The sequence below is a fragment of the Aquarana catesbeiana genome, linkage group LG02, assembly GCF_042186555.1.
Source record: "Aquarana catesbeiana isolate 2022-GZ linkage group LG02, ASM4218655v1, whole genome shotgun sequence".
Lineage (NCBI taxonomy): Eukaryota > Metazoa > Chordata > Amphibia > Anura > Ranidae > Aquarana > Aquarana catesbeiana.
The window spans coordinates 805,273,700-805,291,578 of record NC_133325.1 but is presented as its reverse complement, the minus strand read 5'-3'; the positions used below and the strand labels follow the sequence as shown (position 1 = coordinate 805,291,578).

Here is a 17,879-nt window from a genome sequence, read left to right as displayed (position 1 = left end):
CACTGACACCAATCTCTGCCCCTCTGACACCAATCTCTGCCCCTCTGACACCAATCTCTACCCCACTGACACCAATCTCTGCCCCTCTGACACCAATCTCTACCCCACTGACACCAATCTCTGCCCCTCTGACACCAATCTCTACCCCACTGACACCAATCTCTGCCCCTCTGACACCAATCTCTGCCCCTCTGACACCAATCTCTACCCCACTGACACCAATCTCTGCCCCTCTGACACCAATCTCTACCCCACTGACACCAATCTCTGCCCCTCTGACACCAATCTCTACCCCACTGACACCAATCTCTGCCCCTCTGACACCAATCTCTACCCCACTGACACCAATCTCTGCCCCACTGACACCAATCTCTCTCCACTGACACCAATCTCTGCCCCTCTGACACCAATCTCTCTCCACTGACACCGATCTCTGCCCCTCTGACACCAATCTCTACCCCTCTGACACCAATCTCTACCCCACTGACACCAATCTCTGCCCCTCTGACACCAATCTCTGCCCCACTGACACCAATCTCTGCCCCTCTGACACCAATCTCTGCTCCACTGACACCAATCTCTGCCCCTCTGACACCGATCTCTGCCCCTCTGACACCAATCTCTCTCCACTGACACCAATCTCTGCCCCTCTGACACCAATCTCTACCCCTCTGACACCAATCTCTGCCCCTCTGACACCAATCTCTGCCCCTCTGACACCAATCTCTGCTCCACTGACACCAATCTCTGCCCCTCTGACACCAATCTCTCTCCACTGACACCAATCTCTGCCCCTCTGACACCAATCTCTACCCCTCTGACACCAATCTCTGCCCCTCTGACACCAATCTCTGCCCCTCTGACACCAATCTCTGCCCCTCTGACACCAATCTCTGCCCCTCTGACACCAATCTCTACCCCACTGACACCAATCTCTGCCCCTCTGACACCAATCTCTACCTCTCTGACACCGTCTGTATACTGATTATAAACACACAAATATGTTTGATCTTTGGGTTGCCCCCCTATGATTAGAATGATGGGGTTCCTTTATGTAAGGGGTGATTACACCCCAGAGCCCCTTCCAGCCCCTCTATGGTGGATGATAGAGCTGTGAAGGGTTAATATCTCATTACAGGATTTCTCCCAGTGATAATTATGGGATGTCTGTGGTTATTGTGCTCCACTCACCGTCCCAACGACTCTCCCGTCCAAAGTCTTCCTGTATATGAGGAGGTCATCATCGTGTACACGAGGTCATTGTCACTTCCTCTCTGCCCTCCCATACAAGTCAATGGACTGCATAGATTTCTAGTCATATACCATATATACTTTATATACATTACTTACTTCTATTACTTATTTATTACAGCAGAGCTCAAGGCTGATATAAAAGTTACAAATGAAAGGAGCTCTGCTCATTACACATCAATAAATCTGTTTTTTTTTACCCCGGGGGTTTGACAAATTTGCTTTAAATCCAGGAGATAAAAAAGTTAGGAGACATTTTTTTTTTTTAAATAACAAATCTTCCGGGTAGAAGAAGATGTGACACGTTCCCGAAGGTGAACTTATCCTTTAACTTTTCACTGTCTGAGACATTTTTACATTTTTTGCACACGTTTAAAAAATCTATTTGGTCCTAAAGATGACCTTTTTACAATTAAAAAAAAAAATGTGTTTTTTACTTAGCTTTTTTTTTCATCACATACGGAACAAAAGCCCCCTATAAGATGATTTTTTGGTGACAGGTTCTCTTTAAGACATCCAGGGTCTATAATTTTCCAATGTCACCCCGGTAGTAGGAATGATTGGGGGGGATCATAGGTGTGTGCAGCCTATTGCATTAGGGTGTGCACCTCAAAGCTCAAACACATATGCGTGTGTGTGCATGTGTATATATACGGAAGGTGTCAGTAGAGCAATGAATGGTGTCATAAGGGCAGATATTGGTGGTGTAAGTTGGGCAGTTACAATCTTATTTGACTTGTTTTTTTTTCAATTTTTTAGGAGAAAAAGAGATTTATTTTATTTGGTGAAATATCAGGGGCCTAAACATTGGAAATATGCACCACACTGTGCGCACGCCTATGGGGGGATATCAAACAAAGCTTGCTCCTGTGATAGACAGCACACTGATTCAATTTCCCGGCATTGGACCAGTGCACTCTCTATCATAGGAGCTGGTCCAGGAGGCAGGACTTTGTGGGCACTAATGAGGCTGCATTGATGGGCACTGATGAGGCTTAAATTGATGGGCACTGCTGAGGCTGCATTGATAGGCTGAATTGATAGGCACTAATGAGGCTGCACTGATGGGCACTAATAAGCTGCACTGATGGGTACTGATAAGGCTGCACTGATGAGGCTGTACTGATGGGCACTGATGAGGCTGAACTGATGGGCACTGATAGGGTGCATTGATGGGCACTGATAAGGCTGCACTATATGGCACTGATAGTGCACCAATGACTCGGCATTGATGGGCACCGATGAGGCGGCACTGATAAGCTGCACTGATGGGGCTGCACTGATAAGTCAGCACTCATATGCTGCACAGATGGGCACTGATGAGGCTGCACTGATAGGGCAGCACTGATATACTGCACAGATGGGCACTGATGGGGCTGCACTGAAGGGCACTGATGAGGCTGCATTGTTGGGCACTGATATACTGCACTGATGGGCACTGAAGAGGCTGCACTGAAGGGCACTGATAGGCTGCACCGATGGGCACTGATGAGGCTACATTGATGGGCACTGATGAGGCTGCACTAATAGGGCAGCACTGATATACTGCACATATGGCACTGATAGGTTTCACTGAGGGGCACTGAGTATCCGGTGATTAACAGAATAAAGTGTAGCGCTAATAGTGTGTAATTCAAATACAAGCAGCCTAGGGCTGTACGCCCCATATTCTAAAAGTGACAATATCTCAAACCCATAAATATTCGCACTGTGCAAAAGCATAACACTCACAGATCTCACATACAAAATAAAAGGTGTACCTCACATGCCAATACGACACATCTAAGGTGAATGTGTGTGTGCATAACTCATCATATTAATGAAATCTTATCATAATATAAATGAAACAACCCCCTTATATAGGTGAGTGTGAATAAACTCAAGCCTGGCTACAGCAAATTAATCAATGAAGTGGAGTAAGCAATATATACAATGTGCAAAGTGAAACAGTGCTGACATCAAAAAAATCAAATATAACTCAAATACTGTGATCTTATTTTCAAAACAAGTTCATAAACTCATAAGAAGTGACAGGCCCATAATTTCTCATATGTTGTTCAAACACAAATGATGGACCATAGATGAAATAATGTTCTTCCCAATGGAAATCCCAAACATAGAAGAAGGTGGGGTACTCTTACCAGCACTGGTGGACTCACAGGCCAAGGGTGGCGAGTCATCAAATCTTAGGCTGTCATACACCGAATGACAATGTGAGTGCGGTCTATAGGGACAGGATCCTCCTCCTAGGTTGGGGGCCAGGTGTCTGCCCGGATAGCTGGTGAGATCCTCTGACTCAGCAGTGTGAACGAGCCATAATCACCATATATAAAAAAGAAAAGAAGGGAGCCTCCACATAGTGTAAATCCAAAAAATCAATTGGAGTTTATTGGACAAAACAGAGTCATCCGATGATCAGTAAAAACATATCAAATAGAATCGATTCAACAAGCATTAAAAAAGCGTGGTAAACAAGTGGCTGGGTACAGCAAAAAGACCCTACGCATTTCGTCTAAGAAGACCTGCTGGAAGTCTTCTTAGACGAAACGCGTAGGGTCTTTTTGCTGTACCCAGCCACTTGTTTACCACGCTTTTAAGAAGGCTTCTGCTGGAAGTCTTCTTAGACGAAACGCGTAGGGTCTTTTGCTGTACCCAGCCACTTGTTTACCACGCTTTTAAGAAGACTTCTGGAAGTCTTCTTAGACGAAACGCGTAGGATCTTTTTGCTGTACCCAGCCACTTGTTTACCACGCTTTTAAGAAGGCTTCTGCTGGAAGTCTTCTTAGATGAAACGCGTAGGGTCTTTTGCTGTACCCAGCCACTTGTTTACCACGCTTTTAAGAAGACTTCTGCTGGAAGTATTCTTAGACGAAACGCGTAGGTTCTTTTTGCTGTACCCAGCCACTTGTTTACCACGCTTTTAAGAAGGCTTCTGCTGGAAGTCTTCTTAGACGAAACGCGTAGGGTCTTTTGTTGTACCCAGCCACTTGTTTACCACGCTTTTAAGAAGACTTCTGCTGGAAGTCTTCTTAGACGAAACGCGTAGGGTCTTTTTGCTGTACCTAGCCACTTGTTTACCACGCTTTTTTTAATGCTTGATGAATCGATTCTATTTCATATGTTTTTACTGATCATCGGATGACTCTGTTTTGTCCAATAAACTCCAATTGATTTTTTGGATTTACACTATGTGGAGGCTCCCTTCTTTTCTTTTTTATATATGGTGATTATGGCTCGTTCACACTGCTGAGTCAGAGGATCTCACCAGCTATCCGGGCAGACACCTGGCCCCCAACCTAGGAGGAGGATCCTGTCCCTATAGACCGCACTCACATTGTCATTCGGTGTATGACAGCCTAAGATTTGATGACTCGCCACCCTTGGCCTGTGAGTCCACCAGTGCTGGTAAGAGTACCCCACCTTCTTCTATGTTTGGGATTTCCATTGGGAAGAACATTATTTCATCTATGGTCCATCATTTGTGTTTGAACAACATATGAGAAATTATGGGCCTGTCACTTCTTATGAGTTTATGAACTTGTTTTGAAAATAAGATCACAGTATTTGAGTTATATTTGATTTTTTTGATGTCAGCACTGTTTCACTTTGCACATTGTATATATTGCTTACTCCACTTCATTGATTAATTTGCTGTAGCCAGGCTTGAGTTTATTCACACTCACCTATATAAGGGGGTTGTTTCATTTATATTATGATAAGATTTCATTAATATGATGAGTTATGCACACACACATTCACCTTAGATGTGTCGTATTGGCATGTGAGGTACACCTTTTATTTTGTATGTGAGATCTGTGAGTGTTATGCTTTTGCACAGTGCGAATATTTATGGGTTTGACATATTGTCACTTTTAGAATATGGGGCGTACAGCCCTAGGCTGCTTGTATTTGAATTACACACTATTAGCGCTACACTTTATTCTGTTAATCACCGGATACTCAGTGCCCCTCAGTGCAACCTATCAGTGCCATATGTGCAGTATATCAGTGCTGCCCTATTAGTGCAGCCTCATCAGTGCCCATCAATGTAGCCTCATCAGTGCCCATCGGTGCAGCCTATCAGTGCCCTTCAGTGCAGCCTCTTCAGTGCCCATCAGTGCAGTATATCAGTGCCCAACAATGCAGCCTCATCAGTGCCCTTCAGTGCAGCCCCATCAGTGCCCATCTGTGCAGTATATCAGTGCTGCCCTATCAGTGCAGCCTCATCAGTGCCCATCTGTGCAGCATATGAGTGCTGACTTATCAGTGCAGCCCCATCAGTGCAGCTTATCAGTGCCGCCTCATCGGTGCCCATCAATGCCGAGTCATTGGTGCACTATCAGTGCCATATAGTGCAGCCTTATCAGTGCCCATCAATGCACCCTATCAGTGCCCATCAGTTCAGCCTCATCAGTGCCCATCAGTACAGCCTCATCAGTGCAGCCTTATCAGTACCCATCAGTGCAGCTTATTAGTGCCCATCAGTGCAGCCTCATTAGTGCCTATCAATTCAGCCTATCAATGCAGCCTCAGCAGTGCCCATCAATTTAAGCCTCATCAGTGCCCATCAATGCAGCCTCATTAGTGCCCACAAAGTCCTGCCTCCTGGACCAGCTCCTATGATAGAGAGTGCACTGGTCCAATGCCGGGAAATTGAATCAGTGTGCTGTCTATCACAGGAGGAGCAAGCTTTGTTTGATATCCCCCCATAGGTGTGCGCACAGGGTGTGCCAGGTGTGCCTGGGCACACCCTTATCACCCCGTGTGGTGCATATTTCCAATGTTTAGGCCCCTGATATTTCACCAAATAAAATAAATCTCTTTTTCTCCTAAAAAATTGCAAAAAAAACAAGTCAAATAAGATTGTAACTGCCCAACTTACACCACCAATATCTGCCCTTATGACACCATTCATTGCTCTACTGACACCTTCCGTATATATACACATGCACACACACGCATATGTGTTTGAGCTTTGAGGTGCACACCCTAATGCAATAGGCTGCACACACCTATGATCCCCCCCAATCATTCCTACTACCGGGGTGACATTGGAAAATTATAGACCCTGGATGTCTTAAAGAGAACCTGTCACCAAAAAATCAACTTATAGGGGGCTTTTGTTCCGTATGTTCTGTTAATTATCTTTGCACAATTTGTCTGATTGTAGTGTTGGCTGCTTTTTTCTATTTCATGTGATTGGCGCGGTACTTTTTCTTTATCACTGAGTATCCGGTGTCTGAAGTCTGTGCTGGGGGCAGAAATAAGAGGAGTTGTGCTAAATGAGGAGGGAGAGGGGAGATTTATGCTCGGAGGGATTAGGATGATTTTTGGAGGAGGTGAGATCAGGTTTATTAGGGGGGGGGGGGGGGGGTGGGAGGAGTAAGATTTCTGCTTGTAATGGGGATTTGGGGGAATAAGAGAACTGGTGTAAGAAGTAGGGGTTTGGTGGATTTATACCGGAAGGGGAGAAATGGGTGGGAGAGATCTGTGCTTAAAGGGTGAAGATGGAGGCAAGGGTTTGTGCTGGGGGGGGGTGATTTGTACTGGGGAGGGGTGGCAAGGGTTTGTGCTGAGGGGGAGGGGATTTGTGCTTGAAGGGAAGGGGATATATATAGCGGTGAGGATTTGTGCTGGGTGGGGGACAGGGGGGGTAAGAGAATGTAAGAAGGAAGGATTTGGGGGGATTTATACTGGAAGGAGTAGTATGGGAGGAGAATTTTTTTTGAGATTAAGGATTTATGTTGGGAGGGGGAGAAAGGGAGGATTTGTGCTGAGAGGGGGGATTTGTGCTGGGAAAGGGGAGGTGGAGGCAAGGGTTTGTTCTGAGTGGGGGATTTGTGCTGAGGGAGGGGAATTTGTACTGGAAGGGGCTATATGAGGTTGAGGAGTTCTGCTGGAAGGGGGGGTTTTGCTGGTAGGGGGGAGATGGAGGTGGGGGTCTGTGCTGAGAGAGGGGATTTTCGCTGAGAGTGGGGAATGGGGGGTTAAGGTAATTTGTGAATGGAAGAGTTTTGGGGGGAGTTTACGTTGGAAGGGGGATATGGGGAGGAAGGATTTGTGCTAGAAGGGTGTATATGGGGGTGAGGAGTTTGCCATGTTTGCCCTGGGCGCTGGATGACCTTGTCCCACCATTGGCGCACTCTATAAATTGCAAGGGCAGAGCTGTGAAGAGGGAGAGCCGGGTGCCGACTTGAGGCCTGGTTAGGAAGCTGCTCCAGCGTGTACTGATGCCATGGCAATTGTGGCGTCCGGGAGTGGCAGACTCATAAAAATCAGGTCCAGGACCCAGGTACTCCCACTGCCACTCTACACCTGGCCTGGGGGGGTTTCTCTTACCAAAGAAACATGTGCGTCTCTCCACTCAGCAGGGCCATGACCCAGGTAATCACTATTCCACATTACAGCATCTGAACAATGCAAGTCATCTCAGACTCTATGTAATGACACTCCTTTAAGCCACGCCTAATGTTTAGTGCAACTTAAACCACGCCCACTTTTCACTGCGCCATGCATGCTACCCCATGAGGACCCCATAACTTATTTTTTGGTGTCCCCCTTAACATTTATACTAGGCCTGAAGGGCTCATCATCTTGAGGCCACTGGAATTTGCCAGGGGGACCCCCTTCCTCCCAGTTTAGAACTTTCCTCCTGTTACGTTGGGGGTTATGTCCCCGTTAGGGATGAGCCGAACACCCCCCTGTTCGGTTCGCACCAGAACATGCGAACAGGAAGAAAGTTTGCTCGAACACGCGAACACCGTTAAAGTCTATGGGACACGAACATGAATATTCAAAAGTGCTAATTTTAAAGGCTTATATGCAAGTTATTGTCATAAAAAGTGTTTGGGGACCCGGGTCCTGCCCCAGGGGACATGGATCAATGCAAAAAAAAGTTTTAAAAATGGCCTTTTTTCAGGAGCAGTGATTTTAATAATGCTTAAAGTCAAACAATAAAAGTGTAATATCCCTTTAAATTTCGTACCTGGGGGTGTCTATAGTATGCCTGTAAAGGGGCGCATGTTTCCTGTGTTTAGAACAGTCTGACAGCAAAATGACATTTCGAAGGAAAAATTCCATTTAAAACTACTCGCGGCTATTGCATTGCCGACAATACACATAGAAGTTCATTGATAAAAACGGCATGGGAATTCAACACAGGGGAACCCCGAACCAAAAAAAAAAAAAAAAAATGACGTGGGAGTCCCCCTAAATTCCATACCAGGCCCTTCAGGTCTGGTATGGATATTAAGGGGAACCCCGGCCAAAATTTTTTAAAAAAATGACGTGGGGTTCCCCCTAAATTCCATACCAGACCCTTCAGGTCTGGTATAGATTTTAAGGGGAACCCCGCGCCAAAAAAAAAAAAAAAACGGCGTGGGGTCCCCCCAAAAATCCATACCAGACCTTTATCCGAGCACGCAACCTGGCAGGCCGCAGGAAAAGATGGGGGGACGAGAGTGCGCCCCCCCTCCTGAACCGTACCAGGCCACATGCCCTCAACATTGGGAGGGTGCTTTGGGGTAGCCCCCCAAAACACCTTGTCCCCATGTTGATGAGGACAAGGGCCTCATCCCCACAAACCTGGCCGGTGGTTGTGGGGGTCTGTGGGCGGGGGGCTTATCAGGATCTGGAAGCCCCCTTTAACAAGGGGACCCCCAGATCCCGGCCCCCCCCTGTGTGAAATGGTAAGGGGGTACTTACCCCTACCATTTCACTAAAAAACTGTCAAAAATGTTAAAAATGACAAGAGACAGTTTTTGATAATTCCTTCATTTAAATGCTTCTTCTTTCTTCTATCTTCCTTCATCTTCTTCTGGTTCTTCTGGTTCATCAACATTGGGACAAGGTGTTTTGGGGGGCTACCCCTAAAGCACCCTCCCAATGTTGAGGGCATGTGGCCTGGTACGGTTCAGGAGGGGGGGCGCACTCTTGTCCCCCCCTCTCAGGTTACGTGCTCGGATAAGGGTCTGGTATGGATTTTAGGGGGGACCCCACGCCATTTTTTTTTGGCGCGGGGTTCCCGTTAAAATCCATACCAGACCTGAAGGATCTGGTATGGAATTTAGGGGGAACCCCACGTCATTTTTTTTTAAAATTTTGGCCGGGGTTCCCCTTAATATCCATACCAGACCTTAAGGGCCTGGTATGGAATTTAGGGGGACTCCCACGTCATTTTTTTTTTTTTATTTTGGTTCGGGGTTTCCCTGTGTTGAATTCCCATGCCGTTTTTATCAATGAACTTCTATGGGTAGTTTTAAATGGAATTTTTCCTTCGAAATGTCATTTTGCTGTCAGACTGTTCTAAACACGGGAAACATGCGCCCCTTTACAGGCATACTATAGACACCCCCCAGGTACGAAATTTAAAGGGATATTACACTTTTATTGTTTGACTTTAAGCATTATTAAAATCACTGCTCCTGAAAAAACAGCCGTTTTTAAAACTTTTTTTTTGCATTGATCCATGTCCCCTGGGGCAGGACCCAGGTCCCCAAACACTTTTTATGACAATAACTTGCATATAAGCCCTTAAAATTAGCACTTTTGATTTCTCCCATAGACTTTTAAAGGGTGTTCTTCGGCATTCGAATTTGCCGCAAACACCCCAAATTGTTCGCTGTTTGGTGAACTTGCGAACAGCCAATGTTCGAGTCGAACATGAGTTCGACTCGAACTCGAAGCTCATCCCTAGTCCCCGTGTTCTTAAGCTTAGCTGCATATTCAAAATGCTGCCTCCTGAACCTTATTCACCCTCAAAGTATTTGAAGTCATGCCTCCCTTTTCCTTTCTTTTTTCCCGGACTGTACATGATAAGTTCCTGCAGTTTAACAATTTTTGTACCCATCTCTAGATTTGCTCTATTTTATCAATATCTTTCTGTAAGTGAGGTCTCTAGAACTGGACACAGTATTATAAATGAGGTCTCACTAAAGATCTATATAGAGGAATCGGGACCTCCTTCCTCCTGTTGGTGACTAAGGATGAGCCGAACCCCCCCCCCCCACCGGTTCGGTTCACACCAGAACATCAAAAAAATTTGGCAGAACACACAAACACTGCTAAAGTCTATGGGACACGAACATGAAAAATCAAAAGTGCTCATTTTAAAGGCTTATATGCAAGTTATTGTCATAAAAAGTGTTTGGGGACCTGGGTCCTGCCCCAGGGGACATGGATCAATGCAAAAAAAGTTTTAAAAGCGGCCGTTTCTTTGGGAGCAGTGATTTTAATAATGCTTAAAGTGAAACAATAAAAGTGAAATATTCCTTTAAATATTGTGCCTGGGAGGTGTCCATATTTTCCCATGTTTATAACAGTCCCTGCACAAAATGTCATTACTAAAGGAAAAAAAGTAATTTAACACTGATCGCGTCTATAATGAATTGTCAGGTCTCGGCAATACAGATAAAAAATCATTGAAAAAAACGTCATGGGATTCCCCCCCAGTCAATTACCAGGCCCTTTGGGTCTGGTATGAATATTAAGGGGAACCCCGAACCCGAATTTTTAAAAAAAATTGCATTGGGGTCCCCCCAAATTCTATACCAGGCCCTAAAGGTCGGATATGGAAATTAAGGAGAACCTTGCATCAAATGAAAAAAAAATGGTGTGGTGTCCCCCCCAAAATCCATACCAAATCCTTATCCGAGCACGCAACCTGGCAGGAGGGCCTGGTATGGATTTTGGGGGGACCCCCACGCAGTTTTTTTTTAAATCTTTGGTTTGGGGTTCCCCTTAATATTCATACCAGACCCAAAAAACCTGGTAATGGACTGGGGGGAGACCCATTCCATTTTTTTCAATGAGTTTTATCTATATTGCCGAGACTTGACAATTCATTATAGCTGCGATCAGTGTTAAATGACTTTTTTTCCTTTAGTAATGGCATTTTGTGCAGGGACTGTTATAAACATGGGAAACATGCGCCACTTTACAGGCATACTATAGACACCCCCCAGGTACGATATTTAAATGAATATTTCACTTTTATTGTTTAACTTTAAGCATTATTAAAATCACTGCTCCCGAAAAAGCGTCTATTTTTATACTTTTTTTTGCATTGATACATGTCCCCTGGGGCAGGACCCGGGTCCCCAAACACTTTTTATGACAAAAACTTGTATAAAAGCCTTTAAAATTAGCACTTTTGGTTTTTCATGTTAGTGTCCCATAGACTTTAATGGTGTTCTGGCGGCTTTCGAATTTGCCCCGAACACCGCATATTGTTTGGTGTTCGCCGAACAACCAAAGTTCGGGACGAACTTATGCTTGGGCCGAACTGTTCGCCCATCCCTACTGGTGACCCCTCTAGCAGTGGCAGTGCGTCCATAAGGGCGCATGGGCACCACCCCCTCTCTCCTGCCACCCCCTCTAGTGCCAATAGATAGATTCATGCATAGCATAGCATGAATCTATCTATGGCCGCCACTGCCACCCCCTATTCAGGCGCCCGGACCCTTTTCGGAGGCAGGGCGCTTGAATTACAGCAGCGGGGGTGTTTTTGAAGCACCTAATTAGAGCCATAGGCTCTAATAGGCATCAAAAAAGGTAACCTGCGAGCACCAAGCTTGGCGCTCGCAGGTCACTCAGCTGTGTTAGAAAAGCGAAATAATATTGGCTTTCCTAACATTAAACCGCCTCTCCGCCAATCAGGTGCTCGGATCTGTTACCCGTCACCTGATTGGCTGAAACAACAGGCGCTGTGATTGGACGCCAGGCATCCAATCATAGCAGAGTGTATTGGCTAGAAAAATTGACTTTTAAGGCACATGGGTATTTTAACTATAAAAAGTAAAAATAAGTTTATTTAAATTTAATATACATAAATGGAAATGGATACTATAAATGTTACAATTTACATAGAAAATTACATATATTAAGTATATCCTGCCCTACATGCAATTGGAACACCCTTTGTTAAAAATTAAGGCTATAGCAAAACATTCCAAAGATAAATGGGGAACAAATTTCCAAGCCAAAGTTACAGTCTGTGGGTGTAGGATGACAAAATGTGGGTCAGATTGCAGATCCGGGTAGGTATTTCTTTAACAGCTCGACATGTTGCGGATGTGCGGCGATTGACGGGGACACGGGGCGCCTTCGGGCTCCCTCCCAGTCCCCGCCTCTGCTGTTACTGCATTGGCCGGGCACCGCCGTATCGGCGGCGGTTCTCGGCACATGCGCGGTAGCCAGCGGGTCTCTTCGAGTCTCCGCCTTTGCAGCTGTCGCATTGGCCGAGCGCCGCTCTGTTCGCGGCGTCCTTCGGCACATGCGTAACAGCCAGCGATCGGACCGAGAGGCGCCGAACCCCTTTGGGCTCGTTCGCGTTTCCGGTGGGAGGGAGCTATTTGAACACACACAGCTTTGCCCTTCAGTCAGCAGACGCTGCTTTACCAGAAGGAGCTGCACCATATCCGTTACCCTCCCCATAACGAATTAGAGGTAAGCTACTACTATTTAAGCTTACAATTCTTTTTACCGTACTTTGAATTTTCTTGTGGGACTACTAATACCAAAAGACTTTACATCATCTTTTCTTATCTTTTACTTTATAAACAGCAGCCTCCACAATCCACTTACCTACTGCTACCTACAAAGTTTTCTACTAACGCCTACCTACATATTGGGAACTGTGGCTACATTGGTGCCCCTGCAACGTTTTGTATATATTGCGAACTTCTAAACACAATTAAGTGATTACCCTTTTTACCAGCTGAAATACTACATTTACATATTTCTTATTATGTCTGACTACATGAAGTAAGCTGTGTGCACATACGTCTTTTGGCCATTAAACCTTTTTTTAATTGTTTGTACCCGAATATATCTGATTCACCTCCTCCCAATACATATTAATTGTAAATTTAACAAATGAGGTAGTAATACCGCCTTTTTTAGTACCCTATTAACATTTACTTTTGACGTTCCCCCTTTTTTGTGGGATTTGGAGGAATTTTTAATCTAATGCATACTATACTACCTGAACCGATACTTTAATATAGATATATACATATATTATATAATGGGTTCCCCAGTTACTTGGCTCTACCGTTAGCCCCTAGATGACCAGATCCTTTATGGGGTTTCCCACGTGACCGCCTTGCTTGGTTGGAACATATTTTATATCTTATTTAATGTTTTGTATTTGATTTTGTAATATGCTTTGTTGTTTTGTATATACTTATTGATGTATTTTATGTACACCCAGCAGAATTTTCCCTAGCTCCTGAAGAAGCGTTCTTCAGACGCGCAACATGTCGAGCTATTAAAGAAATACCTACCCGGATCTGCAATCTGACCCACATTTTGTCATCCTACACCCACAGACTGTAACTTTGGCTTGGGAATTTGTTCCCCATTTATCTTTGGAATGTTTTGCTATAGCCTTAATTTTTAACAAAGGGTGTTCCAATTGCATGTAGGGCAGGATATACTGAATATATGTAATTTTCTATGTAAATTGTAACATTTATAGTATCCATTTCCATTTATGTATATTCAATTTAAATAAACTTATTTTTACTTTTTATAGTTTAAAAATACCCATGTGCCTTAAAAGTCAATTTTTCTAGCCAATACACTCCATTCATCCAATATAAGGATGTTGGCACACTACTATAGAGGTACCTACAGTGTCACCCTGTTATTAGGTACATATTTTTTGGGAATCCCCTAAACAATCATAGCAATGGATGAGAAGAGAGGACGGGAGAAGACATCAAGGAGCTGTCCTACCGAGACAGGTAAGTGCAGATGGTGGGCCGGCGGGGGGGCACACTGGCAGCATTTGATATGGCACAGTGGGAGCAATTGATGGGGCACAGTGGGAGCAATTGATGGGGCACAGTGGGAGCAATTGATGGGCACAGTGGTGGCAATTGATGGGCACAGTGGGAGCAATTAATGGACACAGTGGTGGCAATGGATGGACACAGTGGGAGCAATTGATGGGCACAGTGGTGGCAATTGATGGGCACAGTGGGTGCAATTGATGGGCACAGTGGCGGCAATTGATGGGCACAGTGGTGGCAATTGATGGGCACAGTGGGTGCAATTGATGGGCACAGTGGCGGCAATTGATGGGCACAGTGGCGGCAATTGGTGGGCACAGTGGTAGTAATTGTTGGGCACAGTGGCTGCGTTTGATGGCACAGTGGTGGCAATTGATGGGCACAGTGGCTGCATTTTATGGGGCACAGTGGCTGCATTTTATGGGGCACAGTGGCTGCGTTTGATGGCACAGTGGCGGCAATTGATGGGCACAGTGGTTGCGTTTGATGGGCACAGTGGCTGCATTTGATGGCATAGTGGCTGCGTTTGATGGCACAGTGGCGGCAATTGATGGGCACAGTGGTTGCTTTTGATGGGCACAATGGTGGCGATTGATGGGGCACAGTGGCTGCATTTAATGGCACAGTGGCTGCATTTGATGGCACAGTGGCTGCGTTTGATGGCACAGTGGCGGCAAATGATGGGCACAGTGGTTGCGTTTGATGGGCACAATGGTGGCGATTGATAGGGCACAGTGGCTGCATTTGATGGCGCAGTGGCAGCGATTGATGGGCACAGTGGCTATGTTTGATGGCACAGTGGCTGCGTTTGATGGCACAGTGGCTGCGTTTGATGGCACAGTGGCTGCGTTTGATGGTACAGTGAGGCTGCAATTGATGTTTGCTTGCGCCCCCTCAAAGATTTGGAGCACCAGCCACCACTGCCCTCTATTGATAAAAAGATCTATATAGAGGAATCAGGACCTCCTTCCTCCTGAGACCCCTCTAGTAAATTAGTAGTAGTGGTAATGTTTATTTTTATTGTGTATTATTATTATTATTATTATTATTATTATTAGCAGTAGTAGTAGTATTTATTTTTATTGTGTTATACTATTATAAATAACAGTATTATTATTATTAGTAGTAGTATTTATTTTTATTGTGTATTCTTAGTAGTAGTAGTAGTAGTAGTAGTAGTAGCAGTAGTAGTGGTAGTAGTAGTAGTGGTAGTAGTAGCAGTAGTAGTAGTAGTAATCTTAGTGGTAGTAGTAGTGCTAAGACGAGGTCATTCGGTGTCCAGGGCAAAGATGTCAAACTGCCCATCCTCCTTGTAACAGAATGAAGGTGCCCCCATCCTTACAGTAAACCATTGCACCCAGGGCAGCCACCCCTTCCACCCACACCGGCCCCGGTGGTAGTAGTATCTATTTTTATTGTGTTGTATTATTATCATTGTTATTATCATCAATCATTATTATTCTTATATTATGGCGTCCTATAACGTCAAAGGCTACATGGAGATGGAAATGTTCAGCTGGTTCCTGTAGAACGATGACAATGCTGTATAACAATAATATTCGGACTATACATAGCACTGATATTACAAACGTTATTCCATGTTTGGGTCATTAGTGACATAATACTTATCATGAATGATCAGATAAACCAATCATGACAAGATCAGGAATTATTATTATTATACAGGATTTCTATGGAGCCAACAGTTTACACAGCGCTTTACAACATGGGGGCAGACAGTACAGTCACAATACAATTCAATACAGGAGGAATCAGAGGCCTTGGTCATTAGAGTTTACAATCTAACCAGACTGGAGGCTGTCCAGGAGTCACATGATGACATGAATGAAGTATATCCGTGGGGGAAGGGTCACTAAAAATGCTGAATGATGGGAGGGGTTAGGAATGATGGGAGGGGTCATATAATTGACATAAATGCCTTTTTCACCCAAAGTCCTATCACTACTCGTCCTTTCTGAGCCAAGAACATCTAGACAATGAGGCCTCTCCCTCTGGAAAATATCTGAGTTTGCTTCTCCTGAGTTCTCCTGGCAGAGATACAATGTGACCTCCCTGAAATATTTCCGTATCAACACCTTCATCAACATTTCTTTACCCTACTGAAAATTCTACACACATGTGCACATTGTTGGCCTAAAATGACTCTCAAAGGGACACTCCACCCCACCCAGCTACAATTTTAGTTTTACTTCCTAATAATTGTTCCTGTATGTACTGTACATGAAAAAATTCATATACTACCAGTGATGTCCTCCCTCCTGACCAGAGTTCTCCTCAGTGGCTCTGTTTCCATGCTGCCATCCAGTGCCCAGGCCTAGGGCGGCACTTTGGGGGGGGGGGGGGGGGGCCCAGACAAAAAAGCCCCCCCTGCTCCCGGGTCAGTCCATTCAATGAGAATTTGACAGAACACCGGAGTTGCTGGATGCAGCGTTCAGAGAGTGTCTCTCTCTCATACAGCGTGTGGTGACAGTTCCCCCCTCCTCCTCTCTACACAGACGGGAGAGCAGTGATAGAGATGGTCGGTTACTCTTCCTGTGTTGTGACCCCGGGTGCACATGGAGCCGTCGGATTATGGCTTCAGCAGCGGATCCGGCTCCTGTGTACATTCTGTATATCTGACCTGGCTGGAGGTGTGAGAGGACATATTGATCCTCACTGTGTCTCCTTTCAAACCTCATAGCACTGCTTATCCGTGCTCCAACTTCCCCACTTTGTTTCTCCTATCTTCTGTTATCTGGAATAGAGACTCTGGAGTAATGAACCCTCTGTGTCCTTGCTGGGGGAGAACTCTGCTTTTTCTTTTCTTCTCTGCTTCAGCCCAGGTTCACACCAGTGCGATCACAGACATCGCATGCGATTCCCACCCGCACCTGTGGTGCCGATCACATGCCACGTGCATTCTTGCCAGCGCTAGAATCGCATCGCATTGGGTGTTCTCACCTATGCGATCCGATTCCTGTGCGAGTTCACAGTTCGCACTGCGATCTGTGAACTAAACTGGGGGGGTGTCATTAACATTGTAATGACACCCACAGCGGTTCGCAGAGGGTGGTGGTGAACTGCCCGCTGGAGAGATACAATGCAGCAATTGGCACTGGAATCGCAATGGTTCCCACATCACATCAGTGTGAACCCCGGCTTATTGAACACGTGTACATTGCTGCTTACCCTTTTCACACTGGAGACGTTTTTCTGGAGGCGTGTCTGTGCGTGGGTGAAATCCACCTACCTGCCCACATGTGGTCAGATACTCCATGGATCTCTGTCATGGACTGGGAGAGACTTTCTGTATTCTTCATGTATTGGGGGGGTTATTGTGAGTTCACGCATGCACACAGTCCATATTCCCCTCGCACACGTTCCTGGAACAAGCTCTTTAGGATGCTGGGTACTGTAGCGATCACCAGCTGGATACAGGAACCCATACAATACGTAGATATTCTCCAGCACACCGAGGATCATCAATTCCGTCAAAACGTTTTTTTTTTTATTTGAGAAAGATCACATCACAAAGCATAGTAGTGCAAAGTGTCAGAGCCACGCAGGACCCCTTCATCAGGCACGTCAAACGTTTGGACGGAATTGATGATCCTTGGTGTGCTGGAGAATATCTACGTATTTCACACTCGCACAGACACACCATGGGTCTCCGACAGGATCTTTAGACTCACAGCGTGTGAGATATTGCATTGCATTTGTTGTTTTTGCCTAACAGGAACTAAAAACTGTAAAAACATTTAAAAAAATGTATTCATTGTTAAAAAAAAATCTATTGCATAAGAGGGAAGGGGGGGAAGAAGTGATGCTTTAAAC

General features: G+C 45.3%; 1 protein-coding gene across 3 annotated transcripts in view; it reads right to left on the bottom strand.

The window, feature by feature from the left end:
- LOC141129492 (uncharacterized) overlaps positions 1–17,879 on the bottom strand; it is a 101,232-nt gene that overhangs the window by 62,939 nt on the left and 20,414 nt on the right. Inside the window, exon 1 of one of the 3 annotated variants that reach the window (XM_073617548.1) lies at positions 1,192–1,266. The exons of the other annotated variants lie outside the window; for them this stretch is intronic. The gene's annotated coding sequence lies outside the window, so the exon portion shown is untranslated. Of the gene's footprint in view, positions 1–1,191; positions 1,267–17,879 lie in introns of those variants that run through there. 3 annotated transcript variants of the gene reach the window in all.